Source organism: Lissotriton vulgaris, chromosome 4_1 (genome assembly GCF_964263255.1).
Source record: "Lissotriton vulgaris chromosome 4_1, aLisVul1.2, whole genome shotgun sequence".
NCBI classification, from domain to species: Eukaryota; Metazoa; Chordata; class Amphibia; order Caudata; family Salamandridae; genus Lissotriton; species Lissotriton vulgaris.
In genome coordinates, this window is record NC_141691.1 from 525,787,553 (window position 1) to 525,806,381 (window position 18,829).

The window sequence follows — 18,829 nt, forward strand, 5'->3', positions numbered from 1 at the left end:
CTTTAGGTTCTCTTCTGAAACACATAGCAGCCGCCATGCCCCAGTCTTCATCAAGATCAAGCAACAGTACATGCTGCCTGAATCGGACTTTGGCGCTACGGAGAGAGGATGGCAGTGAGCCTGACCGTTCTGAGATGGCAGGGGTACAACCTCCGTGACCCTCTTCTAAGGCCTCAGAGTCCTGTAGGCTTCTTGGTGCTAAAGAGAAAGAATGCCAATGGAGTCCAACAACTCGGAGGTGGTGGTAGAGCCACTGTGCCCCTCTTACCCGGCTTTAGAGCCTTGTGGGTTTCTTGGCACTATGGAAAGAATATGCCAGAAGAGTTTGACAGCTATGAGGTGGAGGTGGGTAGAGCTCTAGTATCCATCTTCCCAGCCCTAAAGTCCTGTTGGTTTCTTGGTTCTACAGACCAAGCATGCCAGTGGAGCTTGACAGCTCTGAGGAGATTGTTGAATTACCATAACCATCTTTGACCCACAAAGGCTCAAAATCACTGCCAGGGCCTTTCTCACCAAGTTTTCAAAGAGAAAACCCCTCCTGTGTTGGCTCCAGAGGTCTAGGCTCCCTACTTTGTTCAGTGGGCTTGGGCAGGCCTATCCCTGGTACAGTATGACATCTGATTGATTGATTAAAGCTGAATATTTCACCCGACCCTTTCCTCCCCAGGAGTGGAGTGAAGCACTGTTACTAACTCCTTTTGTGTGTGGAGGTCTTTGCTCCTGCTGCAGGTGAGACATGTAGTTAACTTGGCACATTCGGAGGAGCCAAGATGGCGACCTGAACGGACGTCCTGATTCCCGGCTCCGCGAGCCTGTGCATCCAGCACCGTCATCCTGCCTTCTATCCTGATTTCTAACCGCAGCAGGGTGATGCTGTGATCGTGCTGACTCTATCCGTGCTCATCCGAGGTCCCTGCGTGCCGTATTGGGGGAGTTATCGTCGTGCTGCTGGCCGACCGCCACAGCCCTGGCTCTGAGACCCGTTCAGCTCCTCTCCGCTGACGGACGCTGGACCGGCAACAGTCTGCTGAACCCGGGGTGCCCCGATACGATCGTCTGCCTGGTGACGGAGCGGCAGCACCATCCCCCGTGCGGTGCTCTGAGACAGTGTGCGGTGCCTGCGACGGCGGACTGGATTGCGGTCACTTGATCCCGCGCTCGCCCCCTTCTCAGTACAGCCGTCCGAGGAGGAAGAAATGGCGGCTGTCTACCCCGTGATGGCGAGAACTGCCTCGCATTGTAATTATACCGCCCAGCCCGATTGCGAGCTGGGGGCTGCACTCAGTGTCTCAACACCAATTGTGGACCTAGAGAGCCTACGACCGGAGCCAACGTACAAGACCGTTCTGGCGGCGCTTGCCGAGCTCCGCCGTGACTGGGGTTCCCTCCTCGGTGCGCTGAGTGTGCAACTAGACGGTGTCCTTTTCTCGGGTCGGGGGAGACCGACCAACTTCCAGCACTGTACTGATTCGTCTTGGTCTGTCCCTGTGGGGGACACCAGGATGCGGAGCGAGTGTGGGGAGGTGTTGATTTTCCCTACTTGCCGTGGTGATTGTGAACGGCCGTCTAACAGCTTCAATGGCGCTACAATGTTTCCCCTTTTGCCGAGGTCTGAGACTTTGTCTACACAGAGATTAGTGTTTCCAACTTTGCCTTTGATGCCATCGGTCCCCTTCGAACCGGCAGCCTCGCAAGCGTTCTTTTCCAGGCGATGGCTTGGATATTGCCTCCTATGTTTGAGGGTGACTATCCTGGGTGCCTGCGGCTCGACAACTGACGGACGGCGCCCATTTTGTCTCTGCCTCCTTTCTCATCATTGGTGGTGGCCATTTTGTCCTCCGGCTTTGTTTGGGTCGTATTTCCCCTGGAGGCCATGTTCACAGAGACGGTTGCGATCTGGCCAGGGCTGAGGGAATCTTCATCGATAGACTGACTGACGGAGACTCGACTCGCACTGTATTCACGGTATATTCATTGGAACTGTATGTGCCTGACGTGTCAACCTCCCTGGGACGTACTGGTTCTCTCTCCTCTTGTTCATATTCCCCTGAACTGCCTAACTTTGCGCTGATCTATTTACTTGGCCAGCGTATACCTGAACTGGGACGCTTTCCTGGAACTTATGTATGAGCTACTTGCGATGGTCTCTTTTCATTTCAGGTTGCCATTGATGTGTCCGGTTTTCGATCCTTATTTGCAGGGTGCATATGTTTTTTGCGGGCTGGGGGACCGGGGGTAAATGTCGCTGCAGTGGGTTTCGGTATTCATGTCTGATCTGCTGGGGGGGGCCAGGATTGAAACGCTGCGTTGTTATACCTAGGGGCTCAATTTGTGCTATCCCTTCCTTTGCGGCTATAACTGATGGGCTCTTTTTGACCTTGTGGATGGGGTGGAGGTTTTGTGCGGGCGGTGGAATCCGGGACTCAGTGATTGTGGCCCTCCTCCGGGGTCAGGTGCTTCATGGGAGTTTTAGATTAGGTTACTCTTCTCTTGCTCCCTATTTCTTATGTGATATGATACTATTCTTTTTTCTTCTCTCACTTTCTTCTTCTATATTTCGGGTTTATTGGGCGACAGACACACTGCTGGGGGGGGGGGGTAGGCCATAGCCTCTGCATGCGTGTAGGGTGGGGGTTGGGGGATGGGGTTTTTAGTTCTCTTCTTTGTTTCTATGGTGCCTTGTTTTTCTTCTTTATTTTATTTCTTCTTTTCCTTTCTGTCTTGGGTCCGTGTCGATGTTACTGGTGGGCGGGTGGCGATCGACAAATGTTAGGATGTTGACTCTGATACCTTGCTACACACACTATGGGCCGCCATGCCGCCTGGGGAGATTTGCCATTTGGGTTGTTGGTCTATGTGTGACTCTGTCGCAACTGATATATCACGTCTACATGGACCCTGCTTTCTTAGTTAAAGTTTCTCTTTTCAATTCAAACGGAACATTTGGACTTTAATAGTTGCTAACAAAAATTTTAAAACGAACCTTCAATGCTCCTGAGGCGCGGTAGCACGTGATGTACAGTGTAACTGCTGAATGCTCGCTTATTGGTATTGGTGTGCTACTGCGTCGCTATATTGCATGCACTGGTGCCTAAACAGTATTCGTGGCCGGCCTGAGGGTTGTAGGCCCGTATTTGTCCTTTTATGATTGCACAAATAAAGGTTTTCGAAAATTTAAAAAAAAAAAAAAAAAAAAACTTGGCACAAGCAGGGTGACAAAAGGCCTCAGATCCTGAGTTGAGCCTGAGAAATGTGACCATTTTAGATAACCCATAAGTTGGAAAGATTTGTGGAACTTGCAGATTTGATTTTCTCGCAAATGTTATACCCCATTTTAATACATCACTGGTCTCTGTAGGCCAAAGGGAAGCACTTGAGGTACTCAAAGGCAGTTCATCCTCCATGTGTATAATTAAGTGTCACTACAGTAAACCACATTGACTTTCCCTGTTACTGTACACTAACATTATAAGGCCTACCCCAGATCCGTACCTAATCCAGTAGAGTCCCCTCTGTGGCAGGCTACCTGTTACTGGGCTGCGCACAACGGTATTCTCACACGAGTAGCCTATACATGCGTGCCCACATGCGTCCACATGTAACCAGCCAAGTGCCCCATACCCTTCCCGTGTTGCAACAGCCTTATCTTAAAAGGCCTACACTTGCACAAATACTTTTAGAAAAGTAGTAAATAAACGTTTAACTTCTGTGGACTCCCAGTAAACCACTACTAGAAGCTGGAACCCTCGCAAAATCAAAGTCTACAATTTGACCCTTAAAACAATACAAAAAAATAATAATAGGTATACTTCAAATAAAGTCTCAAAACATGCAATACCCGATTTAATTCGCAAACAGAAAAAATGTGAGAATCTAACATTTTAATTTTACAAAATGGAGCGAAATGCTCTAGCATAGAACTTTTAATATGCGCTCGCTTTTTGCCAGTGCATACCAGTGCTGCTTTAATTGAGGCCACCAATTCTTACTAGATTATCTTTTGCTGTACTTGTCCTGTTCCCAGGAATGAAGATAAGCATACCAACCTAATTGTTAGCTTCCAGTTTTAAAGTCATATATATATATATATATATATATATATATATATATATATATATATATACACACACACACACACACACACACACACACACTTTACTAGTTCGGTAATATTATTAATTTTCAAAACTGTCATGGAACCCCCTAAGTAGGCACCCTCGGACCACGGGTTATGAGACACTGCTTTAAGAAGCTCATCCTCTTTTTAAGCCTTAATTCTACAGGCAGATTTATTTAACACCTCCCAAAAAGACAAATACATGCCACATTTTGCCCTTACTGGACAACCACGAATGCTAGTTCAGGGGGCACCTACGCTGCAACTAAGACATCTGAATCCTCCAGAGCTATCAGCCCTACACTGCATCCTTTTTTGGATATAGATATGGTGCCGACATCCCATGATTCTGATTATCCATGTGCACAAATAGTGATGATGTTCCTCACCATTGTGTCTTTGGATGCCCAGGTGAGAAATCATTTAAAATAATTAATTGTATCCATTAATTTGCAGTAGCAATATATAATTGATTTGTAACTGAATAAACCCCCTTTTAGAACACCCCTTAAACGGACACTTTCCTAAAGCAAAAACGCCAACACTATTCTAGGTCAGTGGTTCTTACCTTTGAGTGGTGTGAACCCTCATTGAACCACTACTGAAAGCCAGAGCTGCCAGCCTAATAAATCACCACGATTTGGACCTCAAACCAATACAGAAACAAGTATAGATCAAACAAATACGCAAATTTTATTTAATTCAGAATCAAAAATATACAAAAATGGAAAAGCCAGTTTAATCCGAGGGTTGAAGCTCTTCAGATCAGGGGTTAACTCTAAAAGATGAAGCGATATGCTACATTGTAGCATACCACCATGTCTTTTTTGCTCATAATGCATGCTCTCTTTTTGTTGGCCATACCAGTGCTTCTTCAATTGGAGGCCACCAATTATCCACACTAAGTTTCGTTCGTTGTACTTGAGCTCCTTCCACAAATCAAGCCCAGGATGCCATCTTTAATTTAGGCTTCAATTTACAAATTCCTTCACATTTACAGAGCATTTTAAAAGGTTCACATGTATGTTTTGCTTTTTTATACATATGTACTTTATTAATCAGCTGATGCGGTTTAATTTTGTAAACAGCTTTGGGCTCCCTCAGTAGATACTCAGTGAGCTCTGGTTCAGTTGCGGCTGGCATTTATACATTATGGTGGGGCATGAAGGGACACACAAATCACCATCGGAGAGAGCGTGAGCACGACCGGTGCCGCACTTCTCTGCCCAGATCCTGGTTGGCCACGAGCAGGAACGGGAAGGACATCCTTCCTGCTCAGTGGAACATGATCCAACCAATCCCTCGAGCTATTCATCAGCATGAGAGTAGCTCCCGGATTGGTTGAAGCAGGCTAACCCAGCAGTCATTTTGAGGCTGGGGGCCTGTGCTAGCCATCTTCAGGCTGTTTCACAGCCTTTGGACTGCTGGGTTTACAGTGCGCGTGTCGGGCTGGCCGTTGCAAGATGTCCAGCCAATCCGACATGCTCACCCTAGACCAGTGCAGTCATCCTGCATTTGCAGGATTCAACCTACCCTCATGCTGTACACGATGCAGTGGCAAATAAATAATATATTTGCGTTTCCCTGCTGCGCTCGCAGCAGGCGGGGCTCCGCTCCTCCACTCTTGAGGAGGAGCTACCCCTGCTCAGGTTAAGAACACTGATCTAGATCATCCAGCGGGTGGATACCTGAAGCCCCCCGCGTCCAACCGAGATGTAAGTAATCAAAATTTTGATGAGAATTACATTTGAAATGCAAATACATCATTTGCATACAAAAGGGGTCTATGAAATCCATGGGGTGATAAAGTGCAAAAATACACCTTGGGGCAAAAAACAGTAACATGGGAGTCTTGTTGTGCCTCAGTGCAGATTATGTTAGTGACTATTAGCTACCGATCTGGTCAGAAAGGTTAGAGGGGCGATAGTATGTGCTCTAAAAGCCACGCTTCTATTAACTACAAGCCAGTAGTAACTGCCCGTTAGTATGCAGGAGGCCGCTCAGGTGTGAGTGGATGCATACTGGAGCACAGTGAAGTGAAGGAAGGCTCAGGCGCACGATCGCAACCATCAGACTCACTCTGTCTTCACCTCATCAGAACCATGTCTTGGCCACTCCCTGAAGCCAGTTGTATCACTCCTGCCTGCTGTGCCCTTCAGGGCCTAGATCCAAGGCACAGAACTGAAGTGGGTACATAAAACAGGCTTGCAGCGGGTTTACCTCGAAGCCGAAGTGTATTTGCAGGGATAGTGGGATAGTAAATAATTCTGCTGTGGCACTGCCAAACTAAATGTTAAAGAACCATTACAATTAGTCACTACATTTGAGTCTTCGGCAAAGGTAGTGGAGAATTTAACTTAAGTGGAGGAGTGTTTTTTCCTCAGTAATATTGTAGGTTTAGGCCTGGGGGAAATTTTGTCACGCCGGCATTATCTTGTGCACAGTTGCCAACATTTGAATACAATTTCCAGAGACTTTGCAGCACAGCTATCAATTACTTACTTGAAAATTGACCACACCCACTACCCAAAGCTCCACCCAACCCACATAATTAGTATAATTTAACTCCACCCACTTAAAATAGTTACTTGCATTATAAAATAAGCACTATTAAAAGATCATATATACATACAGTCAAGACCGATAACACCTTCCCAACCGGGCAAAACTATCAATCTCAAACAGTGCAGCGACAGACATTGCAACAATCTTTTTTGGGTCCCCATTACCTCGTTCTCCACGGCTTCCCTCACAACCACTAGCCAACAGTGCCCTTCATCTATCTATTGTCCCTCGGCCACAAATATTTAATTTGTTTTATAGCGCTGCTCATATCAGTATAGGGTGTCAGAGCACTTAACATCACAGACACATTACACAGAGACAATGAATCATACATGTGTAAATCAGTCTAGGAAATGTTTAATAAACCAATGACGATTACAAGGTGTAGGGGTCACCTGGCACAGATACTAGGAAGCAGTCTATATTTTAAGGGTGTTTGGTTTGGAGAAGTAGAAACTCAGCTTTAAAAGGTACCACAGTGACTGAGGTTAGCTTTACTAATAAGAATGCATTTGTACCTAAACAGACACCTTTCAGCAACATTAGGTTCTGTGATATACATGATACACATTCTTTGCAGCAGGTACAATTAAACCCTCTGTGCTACTGGCAAGTCAAACCTTGCACTAGACAAACTCCCATCTCTCTCCAGCAAGAACATTAAACAACACGTTCTATTAGACTTAGCAATGGAGTCACTGGCAGTGCTGGGAAAATACCTCCTCTTGCTCACCTGGTCACTGTAGCGGTCACTTGCACGAGACCATTGCAGACAGGACCTGTGTGTGTAGATGCCATGGAGCATGTGAACTGCAAGGGAACCATGGGGAACGTGACCTGCCAGCCACTCCTGCCAAAGGTCTCCCATGCAGTTCTACACCCGGAGATAGTTTATGCAGCAGTAACGGGAAAATTGTAAATGCTAAATAAGTCCAGTGGTCGAAGTGGGGAAAACAAAGTAGGGAAACTGTGGGCGGAGCATCAGGAGGCAGGAATAACCAGAGGATTGGGTCAATGGGCGGAGTCAGAGGTGTGGCTAGAAAGAGCAAAACATACCAATTTTTAGTATTTCATTGACCAGTTACCGCTTAGAACGTTATTTAATGCAACCAATAGATACACGTTTATTTGAGGGTTAATATAAGAGTTATTGACATTAAAGTACATTTACAATATGGGATATTTTTTCAATAACAGAATGTCTCAACTATGCTTATAAGTGGAATCATAAGCCATTTGTCTCCGAGCCGTGCAGTTTCTTTCATCAGCACTTCTCCTCCCTTTTTCAAACCATTTCTGAACATAAAATTTGGGTTTAAATTCTGTGACAGGGCCCCCACGTTTTGGGTAGCACAATTGATAATATCATTCTGTGCCCCATGCTCAATGCAAACTTGTAGTCCTACATTTTTTATGTGCTTCACGCAACATGTCACGAAGCCAGCATTAGATGCCTCTTATTTCCGGTTATTGTATCTAGACATAGCACACAAAAGTGAATATATACACCTAATACAACCCAGACATGATGATTTTGCAGATGCTTTAAGCAGTTTCAGATGAAGGAGATATAACTATTATATTAGTAGTTTGTGTAATTACTACTCAAGGTAGTTAGCATTGAGAATTGCAAATGTATCAACTCTGGAATTATGAGTGTAGAAAGCTGGCTCTGTGTACACTATACCTTACTTTGGTATGTTATATACAGAGTCCAGTGGATCCCCAAAGGCTTACAAAGGTAAAAGTGGATAATACCTTACACTCTATTTGTGGTAGTGTGGGCGAGCAATAACGCTTCGATCCGATTTTTCAAGATGCGCGTGGCCGTCTCCTGGGAAGCTGAGCCAGTGACAATAGGTCTCTGGCGAGACCGCGCTTTCGCGCGGTAAACGTCACGATACCTAAAAAGTGCTGGTACTCCATACCGGACAGTACCAGCCCATTTAAAGCACTGGTCTGCAGGGATAAATGGTTGACTAGTGGTGGAATGAGGCAACTGCTGTTATTCCATAGTAGGTACCACGAGTCATCAAGGAATTTGGGACAACTCAAATACTATTATTGCAGGGAAGCTTTTATAAGGGTCGAAGAAAGGTAAGCGGATTGCTGAGTGTGTGATGTGTTTGTTGTTGTGTTACTTTGAGTTTAGGAACTTTAGATCGGATTTTGTACCTGTGACCTCGAGAAGAAGTTCATGACATCAAGAATTTGATGACCTGGAGGTAGTGCTCTGGCACGGAGTTGGTTGTGAATGCCAGCAACATGTAGGTACACTCGGTTGTCTTCAGAATAGGGATGGTAAAGACAGCCTCTGTGTTTTTTTTTGTTTTTTTTTTAAAACCTTTATTTACAAATGCACAATACACAGCGTCTGCCTACAACCCCGCAGGGCCGGCCGCTATGACAAAAACTGGCTGAGCAAAAAATGCAATACGAGGCAGTACGTTGCTGAAGCAATCTATCACATCAACATTATCGGCAAGAGCGTAATATCATACAAATAGGATAAGAAAGGTTTAATTTTATGTTTTTGTCGAAATGAACACAAACAAACAAACACGTGGTATCATAGTGGCAAGGGTTGCTGGAGGTGGGAGGGGGGGAATGGATGTAGGAGAAAAAACGAGGGTGAGGGGGGGGTGGCGCGCATAAGAGAGCAAAGCATGTGGTAAGTAGAGGAGAGGAACGTAAATCACGGAGAGGAGGGGAGAGGGACTTCGTAGTCAAGTGGAGGAGAACAGATGTCTCCACGGTAAGTATTCCAGGGAGCCCAAACTCTGGACCACTTCCCTGGGCGCCCCCGGGCTTCATATACCGTCTTCTCTCGAAACATGGACCAGTCCATGTTCTCTTTCCAGGCACTGAGCACTGGCGGTCTCGGGGAGCCCCAGAGCTGTGCGATATCCCTCTTCGCAATCATATTGCCTAGGGTGACCCAAAGTGTCTGGGCAGCAGTGCAGTCAGTCGGTTCCCACACATTCAACAGACAACGACGCGCCTCAGGAAGCAATGGGACCCCCGTGACACGACTCATAACATCATGCACCCTCGACCAATACGCTACAATCACTGGACATTCCCACAAAACATGAAGAAAAGTACCATCCATCCCACACCCACGCTTACAGCGTCCGTCAGCAACCAGACCCATTCGCACCAGACGCATTCCAGTAAGATACACGCGATGAAGGATTTTCAATTGGACAAAGCGAAATCGTGCCGGAATAGCCACCTCCTTAGGGGAGGACACAGCGGACTGCCAGTCCTCGTCGTCCAATTCAAGTCCGTCAGCAGTCCAGGCAGCCCGGAGCTTCTCGAGCTGGTCAGCTCTGTTATGAATGAGCTTCTTATAAATTAAGGAGATGGTACTGTCTGGGACATGGCCATCTAGAACTCGATCCTCCAGAGGGGAGGACTGCGGAACGTCCGTACCGGAGGGGAAGACCGAAGACAAGGCATGTCTCACCTGCATATACCGGAAGTGCTCCCTATCATCGAGCCGGTATTCCAGCTTTAGTGATTCAAAGGACTTAACCGCGCCACGTGTCCAAAGGTCTCCCACAGTACTAATCCCGATCATGTCCCATTTCTCAAACCCTTTCGTTTTCCACAGGTTGCCCAGTCGCTCCGAGTCATACAGTGGCGTCATACGTGTCAGTCTACCACCCCAGCCCGTGGCCACCGTAGCATCTCGCCATGCCCGCACTGCACATTTCGTTGGGCCCGTAAGGAGTCGAAAGGGTGCCTTAGAGTATAGCGCCCTATTAAAGTTGCCGCCGGGCAACAACAGTTTATCTAAAGCAAAGGCAGGGGCTGGCTCCGGAGAATATGTCGCATGGTTGATGGCGCTCAGGTGCGAGGCCCAGTAGTACCGTCTAATATCCGGCAGCGCAATACCTCCGTCGTACCAGGAGAGCGTGAGCTTAGATAAGGCAATGCGGGCACGGCCATCCCAGATAAGTTGCCGCTGTAAACTTTCGACTTCATGGAAATAGCGGGCAGGAACGGGGTCAAAGAAATTTTGCAGGGCATAGAGGAAGCGGGGAAGCGACATCATCTTAAAGAGCGCCGCCCGGCCCAATGGAGATAAGGGCAGATCGCGCCATCGCCGAACATCCTGCTTCAGTCTGCGGAGCGGAGCATACAAGTTCCGCTCATAGCGGACCGAGGAGATCATGGATACATGGACCCCCAGATACTTAAAACCGTCAGTCGCTACCAGAATGGGAAATCTGCGGGGGAGAGGCGGTAGAGTACCAGCTATGGCGTAGACACAGGACTTGGTCCAGTTAATGACCAGTCCCGAGTTCTTACCGAAGGACGTGAGGACGTCGAAGAGGACATTGAGTGACTTCTGAGGGGAAGTAAGATAAAGGAGGATGTCATCCGCATACAAGGAGACACGATCCTCGAGGTCAGGGGACCATCGGATCCCTTTGATCGAGGGTTCCCACCGGAGCCACGCAGCAAGAGGTTCGAGTGCCAAAGCGAACAAAAGCGGAGAAAGGGGACATCCTTGTCGTGTGCCGCGGCCCAAAGGAAAGGGGTCTGAGCACCTCCCATTCACAGCAACCTGAGCTAGCGGCTGTTCATAAAGAAGCTTGACCCATGCGATGAAGTTGGGGCCAAAGCCAAATTTGGCGAGGGCTGCCCATAGGTAGGGCCATTCAATGGTGTCAAATGCCATCGTGGCGTCAAGGGAGGCGATCACTGCTGGCTCGGCGAGAATAGAAGCTCTCGCGAGGACACTGTGGAGCCTACGCAAATTAAGAGCAGTGTTCCTGTGAGGGATGAAACCGGATTGATCCGGATGGATCAAATCACATATGACCGCAAGCATCCGATTGGCCAGCACCTTAGCAAGGATTTTGGGTTCCGCATTAAGGAGGGAGATGGGGCGGTACGAGGCACAACGGTCACGAGGTTTGCCATCCTTATAAATGACCACTATGGTAGCAAGGCGCTGCTCAAGGGGGAGGCATCCAGCCTCAACCGCCTCGAGAAACATGTGACGCAGGTGGGCGGCCATCTTGTCAGGACAAAGTTTGTAGAGTTCAATGGGGAGTCCGTTAGGGCCCATTGCCTTACCCGAGCGAAGGGAACGGATTGCGAGGGCAATCTCGTCGACAGTAAAGGGGGCTTCCAGAGCGAGGCAGTCCGCCTCAGACACAGTAGGCAGAGCAATGTCACGCAGGAGGAACCTGGAGTCGGCCTCATCTCGATCACTAACAGGCGTATAAACCATACGAAAGTGGTCAACAAAGCACTCAACAACCTCACCCGGATCCGAGACAGTCACACCAGAATCACGAACAATGGAGGGAACAACACGACTCGCACGCTCAGTCTTGTCCAGCCACGCAAGAAGCTTGCTAGCCTTGTCACCCACATCATACAGTCGACCAAGTTGATTTGACCGCATCAATTTAGCAGCATCCGTGACACAGGCCTTATAATCTGCTTGTTTCAATTCCAATTCATGCAACAGTGCAGGCGTGTCATTCCCACCCAACTCACTTTCAAGCACAGTGATTTCAGTTTCAAGAGCCACAACAGCCTCCCTCTTGACCCTACGCTCAGTGGCAATGAGTGACAGGGCGGAACCCCGAATAACCGTCTTGAAGGCCTCCCAGAGAACAGTGGGGGAAGTGACAGAGCCCAGATTCTCAGAAAAATAGCAATCTATTGCCTTAATCAGGTCTGAACGGAGCCGGGGGTTTTTAAGATGCCAGGGAGGGAGCGGGGGAACTCTGTTACCATGCAAACCACCCACAGAAATCGTGATCAGCAGGGGGGAGTGGTCCGAGATACCCCGGGGGAGATGTCGAATCTCACGAACAGTGGACAAAGTGGAGGCTAACATAAGAAAGTAATCAATACGGGAGAGGCTGCCGTGCGCGCCAGAGTGAAAAGTGTATTGTTGGAGCGCGGGATGTAGTGAGCGCCAGACATCTACTAAGCCAAAAGTGTCAGCCATTTCACTGAGCCACATCTGGGACTGTGGCAATACTCTAGGGGGTAGTCGGTCGCAGTCGCCGGACATGACAGAATTGAAGTCCCCGCCCAAGACCAACAAGCCGTCTGGCAGCCCAAGAAGAGTCCTGCCTAAATCAGCATAAGTGGTAGCCTGCAGTCCCGGGGGGATATAGACAACAACAAACACGACCTGTTTACCCTCCCACCTCCCCGAAACAGCAGCATACCGCCCACGCCCATCAAGGATAACATCATCAATAGCAAGAGCAAGGGAGGACTTTACCATAATACCCACACCCCGGGAACCCGAGGTGAAACCCGCATGTGCAACCAGTCGATAACCCCGGCGGTCCAGGGCCTTGCAAGCATTACCAATCAAGTGGGTCTCCTGGAGGAACACAACATCAGGGGCGTGGCGCCTCAAGAATTGCAGTACAATGCCCCGCTTAATCCTGTCACCCAAACCATTGACGTTCCAAGAAAGAATCCGCATTTCACCCCCCCCCATTACGGCAAAAACATTCCACACCCACCCCCCAGCAGAACCCACTATAAACAATCATTGCAAGATATGAAATACCATGAAACAAAGAACAGAACAAATTAAACGAAACACAAACCAGACCCCAAACACCGACCCCAGAACCCAAACCCGTTACAACACCCCCCTCCCTGCACCCCTGCTGACTAAAAAGCCACCCCCAACTGCAGTGTGCCTGTCGCCCCATACTTCTACACAAAGAACCCCCCGAGGAGGAAGGGAGAAATCACCCGTTACCACACCGCCACGGGCAGAGTCATTAGGGAATAAGTCAATATGTACAGTACGTTGCATAGTCTCAATCGGAACCTCCAGGGCATCTGTTACTCCTTGGTCGCTGCACCACCTTCCGCACCACCAGGGCCTCCGCTCCCAAAGTCATCTGCCGGCAACGAGTCCAACCAGTCGGCTGCACGTTCAGGTTGATCAAAGAAATAGGCACGTTCCCGATATTCAATCCGGAGCCGGGCCGGAAACAGCATGGCATATTTCAGTCCCCGGTCCCTTAGGCGACGCTTCACTCCGAGGAAACCTGATCTTTGCCGCTGCACTTGAGGAGTGAAGTCGGGATATATGGAGACAGAGTTATTGTCATACTTCAGGGGACCATGTTTACGGGCGGCCTGGAGGATAGCATCCCTGTCCCGGTAATGAAAGAGCTTGGCGATGATAGGCCTCGGCGGGTTCCCCGGCTTCACTTGACCTCCGGGGAAACGATAGGCGCGCTCCACGGCAAAGAACTTACTAAGTCCTGCCGGAGCCAGTTGGGCGACTATTAGTTCCTCGACCAGAAGATCGGTCGCTACCGAACCATCGCCTTCCGGAACTCCGACAAGGCGTATGTTGTTCCGCCTGGCCCTGTTATCATAGTCCTCCATCCGCTTGAGCAGTAAGTCGTGCGATGCGCGCAGATTGCCAATTTCGGATTGCGCCTCAGCCATGTCGTTCACCAGGCTCGACGTTTTAAGATCCAGTGCCTTCACCCGCTCATTTGTTTTGGCCAGGTCGGCTCGAATCAGAGTTACATCCACCGCCACCGTGTCTATTTTGGTCACTACGGCCTCGAATTGTTGGCCCATGTCGGCCTTGAGTCCAGTGATGGCAGCCATTAGGTCTTGGAGCGACACTTCCGACGTAGACGATGTGTCCGTTTGAAGTCCTTCAGCACCCATGCATACGGCCCCGGGGGAGCCTCTCGGCTGGGTATAGCGTTCGATCATGTTCGTCTGGATCGATCCCCCCCGGGTCGCAGCCTTCCGGCGTCTTTCGGCCTCCACTTTCGTCGCCATCTCGCATTCAGAGTTGGCCGGTTAGCCAGAGGAGGTGACGAGCAGGTAGAAAAGTCTCGAAACTCCGATGCGCCAGTGAGACAGAGGTGTAGCGGCCCCCTTGCCAGTCCAACGGAGGATCATGCAGATCGAGAGGGCAGCAGGCGAGGCAGAGTAGGAGGAGACAGGAACAAAGGGAAAGAAACCGAAAGTGAAAGCAATACACCTCCGGCGGGCCAGACGCCAGGCAGCCGTTGTTGTTCAATTACAGGTCGGCCACAGTGGGCAGCCAAGTCCCCGGTCGCGCCCGCGGGCAGGCCAGAAAGTTCCAAGTTGCAGAAAAATGGTCCCCAAGGTCCGATTTCGACCGGAAAAGGATCAGTAGCATCAGCGATGATAGCGCTGCAAAAGCCAGTCAAAATGACCAGGATAGGTGAAGGATAGATAAAGGAGGACGGCGCGGGTCTCGGGAGCTCTCTGCTCACGCGACCATCTTGGATGCCCGCGTAGCTCCTCCCCCCAGCCTCTGTGTTTGATGATCGTTTAGTGAAGCAGGTCAAATTGTACCAGAATGTGTTGTTGGGGAGGCATCCCTGGGGCAGCACACAGGAGACAGTCAATAACGCACCATGGAAAGAAAATAAGATCAGTGACCAACGCTCTACGAGTAAGGCAGCGTACACTATATCCATACCCTTTCATGTCAGACCTCAGATACATTAAGGCCAGCAGGCATTATCTCTTTTTTTTTTTTGGCAACGTTGAGAATAAAGTCCAACATTTTGAGGAGTGTGGCTGCAGTTCCATGGTTGAGGCAGAATAGACCGAGGTGTACAGAAGAAAGGAGATGGAATTTGTTTAGATGTCTCAAACTTATATCCCTATGGTTTTTTAGGTTTCGCCTCGCCGAAAGCTGCGCAGCAGACTTTCGCGCAGGGCGAAATCTTTTGAGTTACAGTATGGATGTTTGTCCCGCCTCTGTTTCCCATTGACTAGCTCCATAAATGGAGGCTAGCCATTGTAAAACAGAGGCGTCCGTCATTCTGCGAGGCGACTCGTGGGCGTTCCTGAGATTTTTTTCTCATCCAGCCCCTTTTAGGACATCAGTGCGACGGTGGGCGAGGTTTATTTTTTTGTTCGTCCATGTTTCTTTTGGTCATTACGCGGCCGACCGCCGCCGGAAGTCCAGGTCCAGGTGAGTGCTTTTGATTGTGGCCGTTCCTGCCGCCCCCCCCTCCCGCTGTCCATGTGCCCGTTCCCGCACCCCCCTCCCGCTGTCCGTCTTCCCGTTCCTGCCCCGCCCTCCCGCTGTTCGTGTTCCCGTTCCTGCCCCCCCTCCCGCTGCTCGTGTTCCCGCCCCCCTCCCGCTGTCCGTTCCCGCCCCCCCTACCGCTGTCCGTGTGGAGGGGAAGATGTGTACAGAGCTCACCCTCCCCATGAAGGCTCGTAATCTGCTGGGTGAGTACCTATCGTGACCTACATTCACACGAACAAGTGTGAGTCCCCGGCCTTTTGTTCTTGCATTGCCTCATAATCGGCTTCTACTTTCGGTGTGCCTGGAAGCGTGGTGGAACAAAGGGGGGAAGCTGCGGTGCTCTGCCTGGTACCCAGCCCTGCTGGGAGGAGTCTCGGTGCTGATGACGGCACAGGCCCGCCTGTCTGGCAGCCTTTGTTGTGGCACGGCGTAGGTGCGCCCCTCATACCTACTGGTGAATGGGCTCATGCCAGTCATGGCTGACGTAACTCTGCACGGCCACGTTTGCCCGGGAAGCAGTGGGATTGGCTACAGAGCAAGTGTTATTGTTGGACAAGTGTAGCCTTTGTGCACTTTAGTGATGGCACGTGTGTATAGCGCCATCGAGCTAGAAACCAGAGCTTTCCAAGTGCCTAACAAGAGTTTATGCCACCACTTACAAGCATGTTGGCTGGCCACACCAACGCGTGTGTACTTATTGTGAGGGGTGTAAAGATCTTGTCTCGTGGTTGCTTGGGCTGAGACGTGTGTTGTGATACTCAGCGTCACACGGTGATTCATAAGGCAGTGCGCAGAATTTGAGTATGTCTGGTGGACTTTGGACACAGTGTCACACAGCTCAGCCTTTCAACTCCTGACATCGTTGAGGGGTTAGCCATTGTGATGTCACCAAGTTGTATGTCTCTTATGGCGTCATGGTTTCAGCTGGTGTGAGATTGTGGGTATTTATCGAACACGAATTGTCTTCCCAGGATAACTTTATATTTTTTTGTATGATGGGCCATTTCATACGCACATTAACATGATCCAAGTTTTGTGTCATCGCATCTCTATTGTGCAGAATTCACATGACCTCTGCCCTTGCGGTTTATGACCCCTTACGTGTTTTCTGTCCAACAAAGCTCACACCTCAGTATCTAGAGAACCCGGGTGGTCCCTGAGCAAGCACAATTTGAAAAACTATAAGGCCTCCCGCTGTCCGTTCCCGCCCCCCCTCCCGCTGTTCGTGTTCCCGTTCCTGCCCCCCACTCCAGCTGTTCGTGTTCCCGCCCCCCCTCCCGCTGTCCGTTCCCGCCCCCTCTCCCGCTGTCCGTGTGGAGGGGAAGATGTGTACAGAGCTCACCCTCCCCATGAAGGCTCGTAATCTGCTGGGTGAGTACCTATTGCGACCTACATTCAAACAAACAAGTGTGAGTCCCTGGACACCGACGACGGTGATAAGCTTTCTTATTGGCTACTCGGCACGTTCATTCAATCTATGCGTGCAACCACGATCATCTGGATAGTTGTGTCATACCAAATACATGGCTCTTATAATGGAGCACAAGAGAAGACTGCTCATTAAAGCCCTTGGGGCCTCCTGTTCCTCACTTAGGTAAGGACCAACGGTTTCTATAGAACCCGACATGGCCTATGTCCCAACCCACAACCGAACACCAGGCCAGGGCTAGACCACCTGCTGAATTCATTTTGCTTCGCCAAATAGGGACAGGTTAACGGTCCAGATTTGTACAATGAGCGTGCTCCAAACTGAAAGGCATCCGATTAAACTGTACAGGCCTGTGCTACTTCGTATTTCCTTCCTAGTTGAAAAGTTAACAACGCCACATGCACCAGATATAAGTAGTAGCCATCTGCATTAAAATGGTATTTGTTTCGAAATATGCCTGTTAGATTTAGAATATCTGTATTACGTGATGTATAGCCGTATGTTGGGTTTTCTGCAGCTGTTTGGCCTCCCAGTACAAATCGGGTTTTACACCTCGTCTCCCTGGTTTACAAGATCCTATCGTTCTTTTTGTATTATGGTAAGTAAAAGAAGTGTAAGGATAGTTGGTGTTTTGTTGCTGATAATGATGTTTTATAAGTTTGTTGGTTATGGCTGTATAAGGTTATGCCTTTCTCAAAACTGTGACACTGGTGATCATGTCTTTGGGATACAAGGCATTTTTTCAGGAGACTAACAAAATAAACTAAGTGTTTTCTACATGCTACTATTACATACAAAACAGCTGTTAACATGTAGATGGCAGGGCCCTCTTTTTTTGTAGCCAAAACGTAAAATAGCTTAATTGTGCATGGTGTCGTTTGCAGGGGTGGGTTGCGTGATGTCCCGCTCTGCACAAAAATAATTGCTCTGCCCGATTCATGCTTCCCGTCGACACTAACGCAATCACAGTTTGTCCAGTACTTTAAGTGCCATGATTATACACTCTGGCCATACCATCTCCACCCTCCCTCCTTACAGTTTTCTGTAGCCAACAATTAACTGCGCAAGCAGACCTATCAGATCGCTACATCTGCTCCATATCTAGAAGTAACCAGTTCCTATAGCTACAGGTTATCAACTCGCACTATCCAGCACAAAGCGGTGTGAATATTCTAGGGAGAGCATGGTGTGTGGGAGAGCATGGTGTGTGAGAGGCAGCAGTGTGAGAGAGACAGCAGTGTGAGAGACCTTTTATTTATGTTTTGGTTTTTGAAACATAAATAAAAAAGCATTGTTATCTGCAATATCATTAGCTCAAACTCGCGTAAATACGCGACCTATTGCATTGCAAATGCTATAGGTCTCGCAATTGCGAGAGATTAAGCTATTGGCATTGTAAATGACAATGCCATTTATTTATTTATTTTCAAAACCAACACATAAATACAAATTGTCATTTACAATGCCAATAGCTCAAACTTTTCAAAAGGCGAAACCATTGCATTGTAAATGCTCGTTTCTAGATGTGATGTATTGTGGGAGGTTTCCCGCACTGAAGAATGCCTTTTGAGCACAAGTGTAATAATAGATTGTTTTGTGGAGTACATGGCGGATGGGATTTAGTGGTAGGGCACACTATACTGTGAGCAATGGAGTTAATACTTCTTTTAGCATT

General features: G+C 48.8%; 1 protein-coding gene across 1 annotated transcript in view; it reads right to left on the minus strand.

The window, feature by feature from the left end:
• LOC147721189 (ETS-related transcription factor Elf-1-like) overlaps positions 1 to 18,829 on the minus strand; it is a 263,214-nt gene that overhangs the window by 215,210 nt on the left and 29,175 nt on the right. The gene's annotated exons all lie outside the window — the stretch shown is intronic.